Below are 9,802 nucleotides of genomic sequence, written 5' to 3' on the forward strand. Positions count from 1 at the left end.
TTGTCTATAGTTCTATAGGTACCTGTGGCAGCTCAGACAGCAGCAGGGCAGGCTCGGCTGGGACTTAGGTAGCAAGCGGACGTCAGGCGAGGTGAAGCAGGTCAGACGTGGATGCATCGCAGCACGACTTTGCCACAGCTCTGTGCTAGACCAGTAAGATATGGATTGCTAGGAAAAGGAACTGGAAACAAGTATAGGTACAGGGACTGGAACAGGGAACACACTAGGAGGCCATCACATAGACAAAATATAGGGAACACAACAACGCTCAGGCATAGAAGCTTGTCCATGATGTCCGGTGCGCGCGCTGCCCCTTTAAGAGCAGGCACGAGCGTGCGCGCGCACCCTACGGGATTCGGCAGAGGTGAGTGGACGCAAGCGCTGGCGTCTCCTGAGCAGGAGGCTGGGGCCAGCGCTTGCCGACTCGTGGCTGCAGCTGTCAGGGGAGGTTGGAGCTGACAGCCCGCAGCCATGGACCTTACAGGCTGTCACGGTGTGGGGTGTGGATGTCACGATGCGGGGTGTGGACCCACTGGGCCGTACCGCGTAGCGGGGATGGAAGCTGGCCAAACCGGAAGGTACACAGTTCAATGGTTCAGCGAGAGTACCTGAGGCAATCGTAGGCAGTGGCGAGGCGGACACGTCCAGAACCAGGCGGTGGGAAGTCGTTCGGTGAGGCGTAGACTGTAGCACAGCACGGCAGGTAGCACAGCACGGCAGGTAGCACAGCACAGCAATAGCACTAGGTAGCACGGAAACAGGATACGGGATACGGAATACAGGAGCAAGGTACACTGGGAGGCTGGAAGACACTGGGAGACCATAAGCAAGACGAACAACGGGAAAACGAACAACGCTCTGGCAAAGGGCAAGAGGGCAGAGCCCTTTTTATAGCCCAGGGCATTCTGGGCCAGATTACAGTTTTTTTCAAAAACGCGCGCACTGGCCCTTTAAGGCCGTGCACGCGCGGGCACCCGCCGGGGACACTCGGAATCCAGAAGAGAGTGCCGGCGCCTGACTGGGGGACGACGCTGCAGGCAGGTAAGCTGTCCATGGCCACGGCCGTCGGGGTTAACGACCGATCGACGGGCCGTGGCCATAGACGTTACACAGGCTTTATATCACACTAAGGGGTTTCCCCTTTTGTTCTGTTCACCGAGTTCTCCATTATCAGGACTTAACCGCAGAAGTCCTTGTGGTACTAAAAGTACTAGAGGATATTACCTACAAATATCCAACCAACCTTTCTGTTACCTATGGACAGATTCTGCCACCTACGGGCAGTTTGTAGTACCTTTCTGTCACCTACGGACACATAGTACCACGCCGAGCCAGGCGTCCGACTCTCAGCTCTTTCAGAACCAACGGGCTACAGGACAAAATTCCCCTTTGATCCTTATCAGTTTCTACACAACAGCCATATAATAAATAAAATTTCCAAAAGACGTATATCAATACATAAATCTAAACAGCTCAGCTCATTGCAGGTTCACTGACACTTTAAAGTGCCTCTTTTCCTGACTTTTTCTTTTTTACTATGTCATCACATTCTACATTCTAGGGGGGGTCACGCATTCACTCCTCACAGCCTTTGTTCTCAATGCTGGCAAAAATACTCCTTTACCTCAAGATTCACACATCTATACAACAACTCAAGATAACGTACCTATCTGCAATCATTCATCACACTAAAAGCTTTCAATATACCTGGATAAATACTGTGTTCAAGAGATGCTACATCATGACAGCTAATTCCGGCCTCGGCAATGAATGAGTGAGCAATGTTTGTAAGAATAAACTTCTTAAGTACCCGCCGTTTTTTGATATTCACTGATGCAAATGCTGTCAGGCCTCCAGCAACAGCTTATCAGACGAGCAATCTCCCGCATTTACGGCACCAAAAACTGTTAACGCAATCATGGGCCAAAATATATTAGACTGAAACTTGTAATGGGTATGTCAACCGATACCCGCGCCACAGTGATTTATCCAGTTTCCAAATCATAGGTGATCAATATATATATATATATATATGAGAGAAAAGATGACACAAGAGACCATGCTTGTATGCTCAAAATCCTTCTCTGACGTTTAATCAACAAACCATCACAATAATATCTTTCGAAGTAGGAGCAGTTTTATTCCAGCCAATAATTTACAATATGATATGAATTATCCTGAACCAATCATAGGCTTAGAAGACGTCTGAAGTGTCAATCTATGAGTTCCCAAAATATACCTTGTCATAGATGCTAGGAGTCAGACTACCCCTCCCTTATATTAAACAAACCTCTTCCCCAAGGCTAGAAGACAGGCTGACCCCTCCCTTATGTTAAGCATAGTCATTCTTCCAGACTCAAGGACGGTCAGCTCCTTATCACACAAACATAATGAAAACATTCAACCCAAGAACACGTAACATACGATTGTTTCAGACAATGCTCACAGATATATTCGCTTTTTAAAGCAATCAAAATGTATTAATCTTAAAATGGCTCCCTCAGGCCACAAGATGGATTCCAACATCCAAAATGGCCACCACCATACAAGATGTCGTCTTTGCAAGACAGTCATTCAAACATTTCATTTTAATCACTTTCACAATATGGAACATCTTTTCACCATATTTTTTTGTATGGACAAACAACTTATAGAAGTTAATGGCTATGTACACCTTTGAAATTGTGTTTTTATATTTTATTTTAAATAAAATTGTCTATCGATGTGTTGTTTAACTTTCTAATTACCTTTTATTTAATTATGACTTTTACTTTGAGATTCATCGGCTTTGTATTCTGTATACAGAGATGCTATATTGTGCGGAGAGACCTTAAAGGGTTATTCCCAAGTTGAGTCCAAAATTTTTTTATAGGCATTCTAAACTGAAATGAAAAACCATTTGCTGTTAAAAATTTTAAAAAAATCATTCCCTAACTACCTTTTTTTTTTAAACTTGATAACTCAGCTAGTACTGGTTATCTTTAATAAAAAGGGGCGTGAGCAGCTCGATATCAATCAAGCCGCTCTGCAGTGTGCGTGCTTCTGACGTTGCTAGATAATGTAGTTCCAGCAGCATCCAGAGAATGTTCATCTCAACCTGGTTGAGACGAACACACCGTGAATTGCAACACCACGGCACCCTTCTCCCCGCCCCCTTGCGGCAAGCCATTTCTCCCCTTCTCGCTAAGCTGCACCCCCGACTCGTTGCAACACTCCTCCCCCCCCCCACATGTAATATGTGTAGTCGCCGCACCGGTCTGGCATCAGCACCCGGCGAACCACGAAAATGATAAAAAAAAACCTCACCTAAGACGTTCCCACGAAGATCTGAACGGTCCCGTCACTTTCCATCTTACTGCTACTTGGCGCGGCTTGCAACCACAATAACAATGCGTTGTGGCGCAGATGACGTAATTATGTCACACTAAAGGTGATAAAGGTGTGCCACCATTGGCCCAAAAAAAATCATCAGGTCGTGTATGTAAGCATATAATCTTTTATACTTAGATACACTTGCCTTGATAATATTTCACACATTGGCAAATGTAACTAAGCATGACATTTTATCTGCTTACATACACCGAACAGCTGATGTTTTTCAAACTGTCCACTGTATGTAATATTTGAGCATAATAAACAGTTGTGCATGTCTAACATGCAGTACCTTGAGCGGACCGCTGATTTCTCCTCGCAACTGGTGGCCGGCCCAGCATCTTATGCGCCGATATGAGCGTTCATGATAGAAAGGACATCCTCTCCTAAGGACGTAGAGGATATCATTGCGCATGTGCGGCCACCGCTAAAGGTAAATAGTGATGGCCGGATCCCTAGACAACGAGCTACAAAGACTAACAGCGACTTGAAGAAATAATATCCAGAAAACTTCATTGCTGGGATAAAGCAAGGTAATTACAAAAATGTATATTTTTAGAAGGGTGAGCTTAATAGCTAGATTTTTGTAGATGGGATTAACTATTTAATCCATTAGGTCAGTGGGTCCTGTGTGTCTCTCACACACAGGATCGACTGGTTATAGATCACATCTAAGTTATGAACTGCATATTCTAGACTAATACATTGTAATGTGGTAATTATATGTCCCTGTCCCGCGGATCCATGCCTCTTGTAATACACATGATCTTGCTGGTCCTTGGTCCAATTTTCAATCCAATTACAATCTATACTTTCTAAACCTATAGACACTAATTTACCTATTAGGCTTCTATGAGGGACTGTGTTAAATGCCTTTGCAAAGTCCAAAAATATTATAACCAAAGCTTGGACCATGGCTACATTCATCCAATTAACTATATTGAAAAAACTGCGATTCCTCTATTGTTTTTTGGGTTTAGTTTTACACATTTTATTAGTCCCCCTAGGGGACTTGAACCAGCGATTCTTAGATCGCTGGTACAATACACCGCAATACTAATGTTTTGCAGTATATTGTAATTTTTCCATGCTTCTGTAACAGCACGATCGCTGTTCCTGGACGTTAGTCCCAGGTGTCAAGTGTAATACACAGCGGACACTTGTATGAAGCGGCCTCAGCGCATCAGTCCGCTTCATACTTCACCCCCTACACCAGGGGTCGGGAACCTATGGCTCGCGAGCCAGATATGGCTCTTTTGATGGCCGTATCTGGCTCGCAGACAGGGCTCCTACCTGTCTATGGGAAGGATGCATGCAGTGGCGTAACTACCGCCGTAGCAGCAGTAGCGGCTGCTACGGGGCCCGCGGCATGAGGGGGCCCGTGTCGCCCGCCGGCACGGGCCCCCACCATGGCCGGAGGCTCCGCTAGCAGCCGCTATGGCTGCTACAGCGGGACGCCACTGAACACTACGGCAGAGCATGGAGGTATCTCCCCGCTCTGCCATTAACTGGTTCCCGACCGCTGGCTGTTATTTTTACGGCCAGCGGTCAGGGTCCTTAAAACCCGAGCCATAGACTTTCTACGGCTCGGGTTTTAACTTGCTGCCCGCGCGATCGGGCAGCTGAATGTCGGGTCTCCGGCTGTCAGTGACTGCCGGGGACCCTGAGGAGAGGATAGAAGCAGCTTTCGCTGCTTCTGTCTTCTCCGATGTCTTCTTACACATCGCTCAATGAACGCTGTGTATAGGAATAGAGACAGCAGCAGCGGCGCTGTCTCTATTCCTCCCGGTGATCATGTGACTGGTCACATGATCGCCGGGTGCTGTTACTGACAGACTGCTGCTGGGTCTAACAAGACCCAGCACAGCCCTATTAGTGACAATCGTCACTATGAGAGGGCTGATTTCCCCTGTAACTGGGGCTGCTGTGCAGCTCCAGTTACAGTGGAAAAACATGGTGTAAATTTAAAAGAAAGAAAATATATAAAGTTCCCCAAAGGTCTTCTTTGACCTTTGGGGGACAGACCATAGTAATAAAAAAATAATAAAGTAAAGTGCAAAAAAAATGTAAATAATAAATACACATAAAATACCCACCCCAAAAAAAACGTTCCCCCCGCCAATCATTGTTGTAACGCTAGCGCTGACCCAATTACCCTAATATAGACATGTAATATATAAAAATTTACGGTAGACAATGCCGATCACAAATAAAAGGTCTATTTTAGGGTAAAACTATGTTATTACCAAAAAAAAAAAAATAGCTGAAATGTAAAAAAGCTTATTTTTTTACTATTATTTTCAAACTTTATGAATAAAAATTCCAAAATAGCAAAAAAGGTGTGTATAAAAACGATAAAAAATGAAACCTGCATTGTCTACGGAAAAAACGTCGCAAAAATCACGTCGTTAGCCCAACAAATAAAAAAGTTAGAGCCATTTAACTAACACGTGCTAAAAATGGCTAAACGGTGTCTGGTCCTGAAGGCGCAAAATAGAGCAAAAGACATGTACCCCCCCCCCCTCTCCACAGGACATGTATCCCCTCTCCACAGGATATCCACAGGACATGTATCCCCTCTCCACAGGATATCCACAGGACATGTATCCCCCTCTCCACAGGACATGTATCCCCCTCTCCACAGGACATGTATCCCCCTCTCCACAGGCCATGTATCCCCCTCTCCACAGGACATGTATCCCCCTCTCCACAGGACATGTATCCCCTCTCCACAGGACATGTATCCCCCTCTCCACAGGACATGTATCCCCCTCTCCACAGGACATGTATCCCCCTCTCCACAGGACATGTATCCCCCTCTCCACAGGACATGTATCCCCCTCTCCACAGGATATCCACAGGACATGTATCCCCCTCTCCACAGGACATGTATCCCCCTCTCCACAGGACATGTATCCCCCTCTCCACAGGACATGTATCCCCTCCTCCACAGGACATGTATCCCCTCTCCACAGGACATGTATCCCCCTCTCCACAGGACATGTATCCCCCTCTCCACAGGACATGTATCCCCCTCTCCACAGGACATGTATCCCCCTCTCCACAGGACATGTATCCCCCTCTCCACAGGACATGTATCCCCTCTCCACAGGACATGTATCCCCCTCTCCACAGGACATGTATCCCCCTCTCCACAGGACATGTATCCCCCTCTCCACAGGACATGTATCCCCCTCTCCACAGGACATGTATCCCCCTCTCCACAGGACATGTATCCCCCTCTCCACAGGACATGTATCCCCCTCTCCACAGGACATGTATCCCCTCTCCACAGGACATGTATCCCCTCTCCACAGGACATGTATCCCCCTCTCCACAGGACATGTATCCCCCTCTCCACAGGACATGTATCCCCCTCTCCACAGGACATGTATCCCCCTCTCCACAGGACATGTATCCCCTCTCCACAGGACATGTATCCCCCTCTCCACAGGACATGTATCCCCCTCTCCACAGGACATGTATCCCCCTCTCCACAGGACATGTATCCCCTCTCCACAGGTTATCCACAGGCCATGTATCCCCCTCTCCACAGGACATGTATCCCCCTCTCCACAGGACATGTATCCCCCTCTCCACAGGACATGTATCCCCTCTCCACAGGACATGTATCCCCTCTCCACAGGACATGTATCCCCTCTCCACAGGACATGTATCCCCCTCTCCACAGGACATGTATCCCCTTTAAACATATTGTACGGCTCTCGCGGAATTATATTCCAAAATATGTGGCGTTTACGGCTCTCTTAGCCAAAAAGGTTCCTGACCCCTGCCCTACACCAAGACGTGCTATTACGTCATAACGCGCAAAGGGGTTAATGTGCAGCGGATGCACTAATATGCCAGTTTGTGCCACTGGAGACATATACCTCATAAAATTTTAAGTGGGTTCTCCCTGGTATGGCGATGCCATATATGTGGACATAAACTACTGTTTGGCCACACTGTAGGTTCAGAAGGGAGGGAGCGCCATTTGGCTTTTTCCGTTTGGGGTTTTACTGATATTTCAGTTTATGTGGGGGCATATGTAGGCTGGGCAGAGTATATCAGGATTTAATAAGAGAGTATAATAATGCGTTAAATAAATAATAATAATGACAGATATGCAGCCAGTGTCGCACTGATGAATGGTGCCCAATTTATCAGCTTTTGGAGCGGTCTGTACATATTGTGTCGCCATATTCTGAGAGCAAGAACTTTTATATTTTTTCTCCAACAGAGCTGTGTGAGGGCTTATTTGTTGTGGAACAATCTGTAGTTTTCATTGGTACCATTTTGAGGTACATGCGATTTTTTTTTTTTAATTCCACTTTTTTGGGCAAGCAAGGTGACCAAGAACCATCAATTGTGAAGTTGTTTTTTTTATATATATATATATATATATATATATATATGTGTTCACCATGGGCTATAAATGACAATTTTTACTTTATTCTGCGGGTTGATACGATTACGTTGATACCATAAGTATACAGTTTTTTTTTATGTTTTGTAGCGTTTGCACAATAAAATTACTTTTTTTTTTGTCACCATATTCCGAGAGCCATAACTTTTTTTGTTTTTCAATCAAAAAAGCTGTGTAAGGGCTTATTTTTTGGGGTACATGCGACTTTTTGATCACTTTTTATTCTATATTTTGGAAGGGGTGTTTTCCTATAATAAAAGACTTATTATAGCAAAAAAATTCAGTTTTTTTTTCTATATTCAATTTTTATTGAAATTTTTCAAATACAATAAGATTTGAAACATATAATCAGTGCATTAAGTAACTAGTGCTACATCGGAGATGGTAACACTGATCAGTCACATCCAGATAAAACAAAACGAAGAACAAAGGGGAGGGATCAGGAGAGAGGAGGGGAGGGAGGGGAAATTGCAGGTACCTGGGTTATCTCAACTGCCACTTTATAATACAATATCCAATGATTCCAGAAGGCAATATAAGAAGCATATCTGTTTTGCCTAAGATAGAAGATACGTTCATATACACAGTGTGTTGACACCATGGCTACAACCTCCTCACATGTGGGGGATGTCGGGGACTTCCAGGCCTTCGCTATCAAAAGTTTGGCTGTGAGCAAAACATGGCACACCAGGCGTCGAAAAACCGGCGGGATCTTCTCTCTCTCCAAAGACAGTAAAGCCAGACAGGTATTTTTAGGTATGGGTATCCCTATAACCGCTGAAAGTAATTGAAAAATGTCGGTCCAAAAGTTCATAAGTCGGGGACAAAAAAAAATGCAGTTTTTTTTAACTAATTACATTTTGACACAACTTTGTATCTACGTAGTATAATGTATTACAGCTGTCAGGGTCACACTGACAGGACGCCTATCAGGACCTGCTGGAGGCGGGTCCTCATAGATGGCAGACCCAGAGGCCAGTCAGGCCTCCGGTTGCCATGCCAACCATCGGAACTCCCCTCAAGCATGTCGTGGTTGCTGATCTGCTACAAACCCCTTAAATGCGGTGATCACTATCGATCACTGCAATTAAGGGGTTAATTGCCTAAATCGCCAGCATTTCACCGCTGGCCGGCAACAGTGGATTGTAAGCTGTCGGGGACAGCTGATCTCCTGGTTCCTGGACACTGTGCGTTAGGACAGTGCTCACCGGGCAAGTCACAGTAACTGTACGTTCTGGTGCGGAAAGTAACTTCTCGCCAGGACATACAATTATGTCCTGGTGCGAGTAGGGGTTAAATAGTTAGGTCCAGAATTGAGGCCCATGCACACGAACGTGTTTTTGCGGCCGCAATTCACCAACAAATCTGCGGGTGAATTGCAGCCCCATTAATTTCTATGGGCCCATGCACACGACTGTGGTTTCTGCGGTCCGTGCATTGCCCGGGAGCCTGGACCGCAAAAAGGTAAGACAAGTCTTATTACGGCCATATTTTGCGGTCCAGGCTCATTGAAATGGATGTGCATAGCCCACAATTTGCGGCCAGCCCGCGGGTGACACTCCGCGGCCATCCGAGCCACTATGGTCGTGTGCTTCAGGCCTTATTTGGACAGTGACACAATCTTCATGATTTGGGCTCTGCATGTGACTACATTGGATTTAAAATAAAACCACTATGATGCAATTGAAGTGTAGACATCCAGGTTTAATTCAAGGGGTTGAATAGAAATATCCTGTCAAACTTTTAGGAATTCCAACAATTTTTCTACACAGCCTCCTCATTTCGGGGGCTCAAAAGTAATTAGACAGATAAACATTACCATAAATACAATTATTTATTTTTTTAATAATTTGTTTAATACTTTGTAGAGAATGCTTTGCAGGCAATAACTGCCTGAAGTCTTGAACTAATGGACATCACCAAACGCTGGATTTTGCTCCTTTGTGATGCTTTGCCAGGCTTTTACTGCAGCGGTTTTCAGTTGTTGCTTGTTTGTGGGTGTTT

The sequence above is a fragment of the Rhinoderma darwinii genome, chromosome 5, assembly GCF_050947455.1.
Source record: "Rhinoderma darwinii isolate aRhiDar2 chromosome 5, aRhiDar2.hap1, whole genome shotgun sequence".
Taxonomy (NCBI): Eukaryota; Metazoa; Chordata; class Amphibia; order Anura; family Rhinodermatidae; genus Rhinoderma; species Rhinoderma darwinii.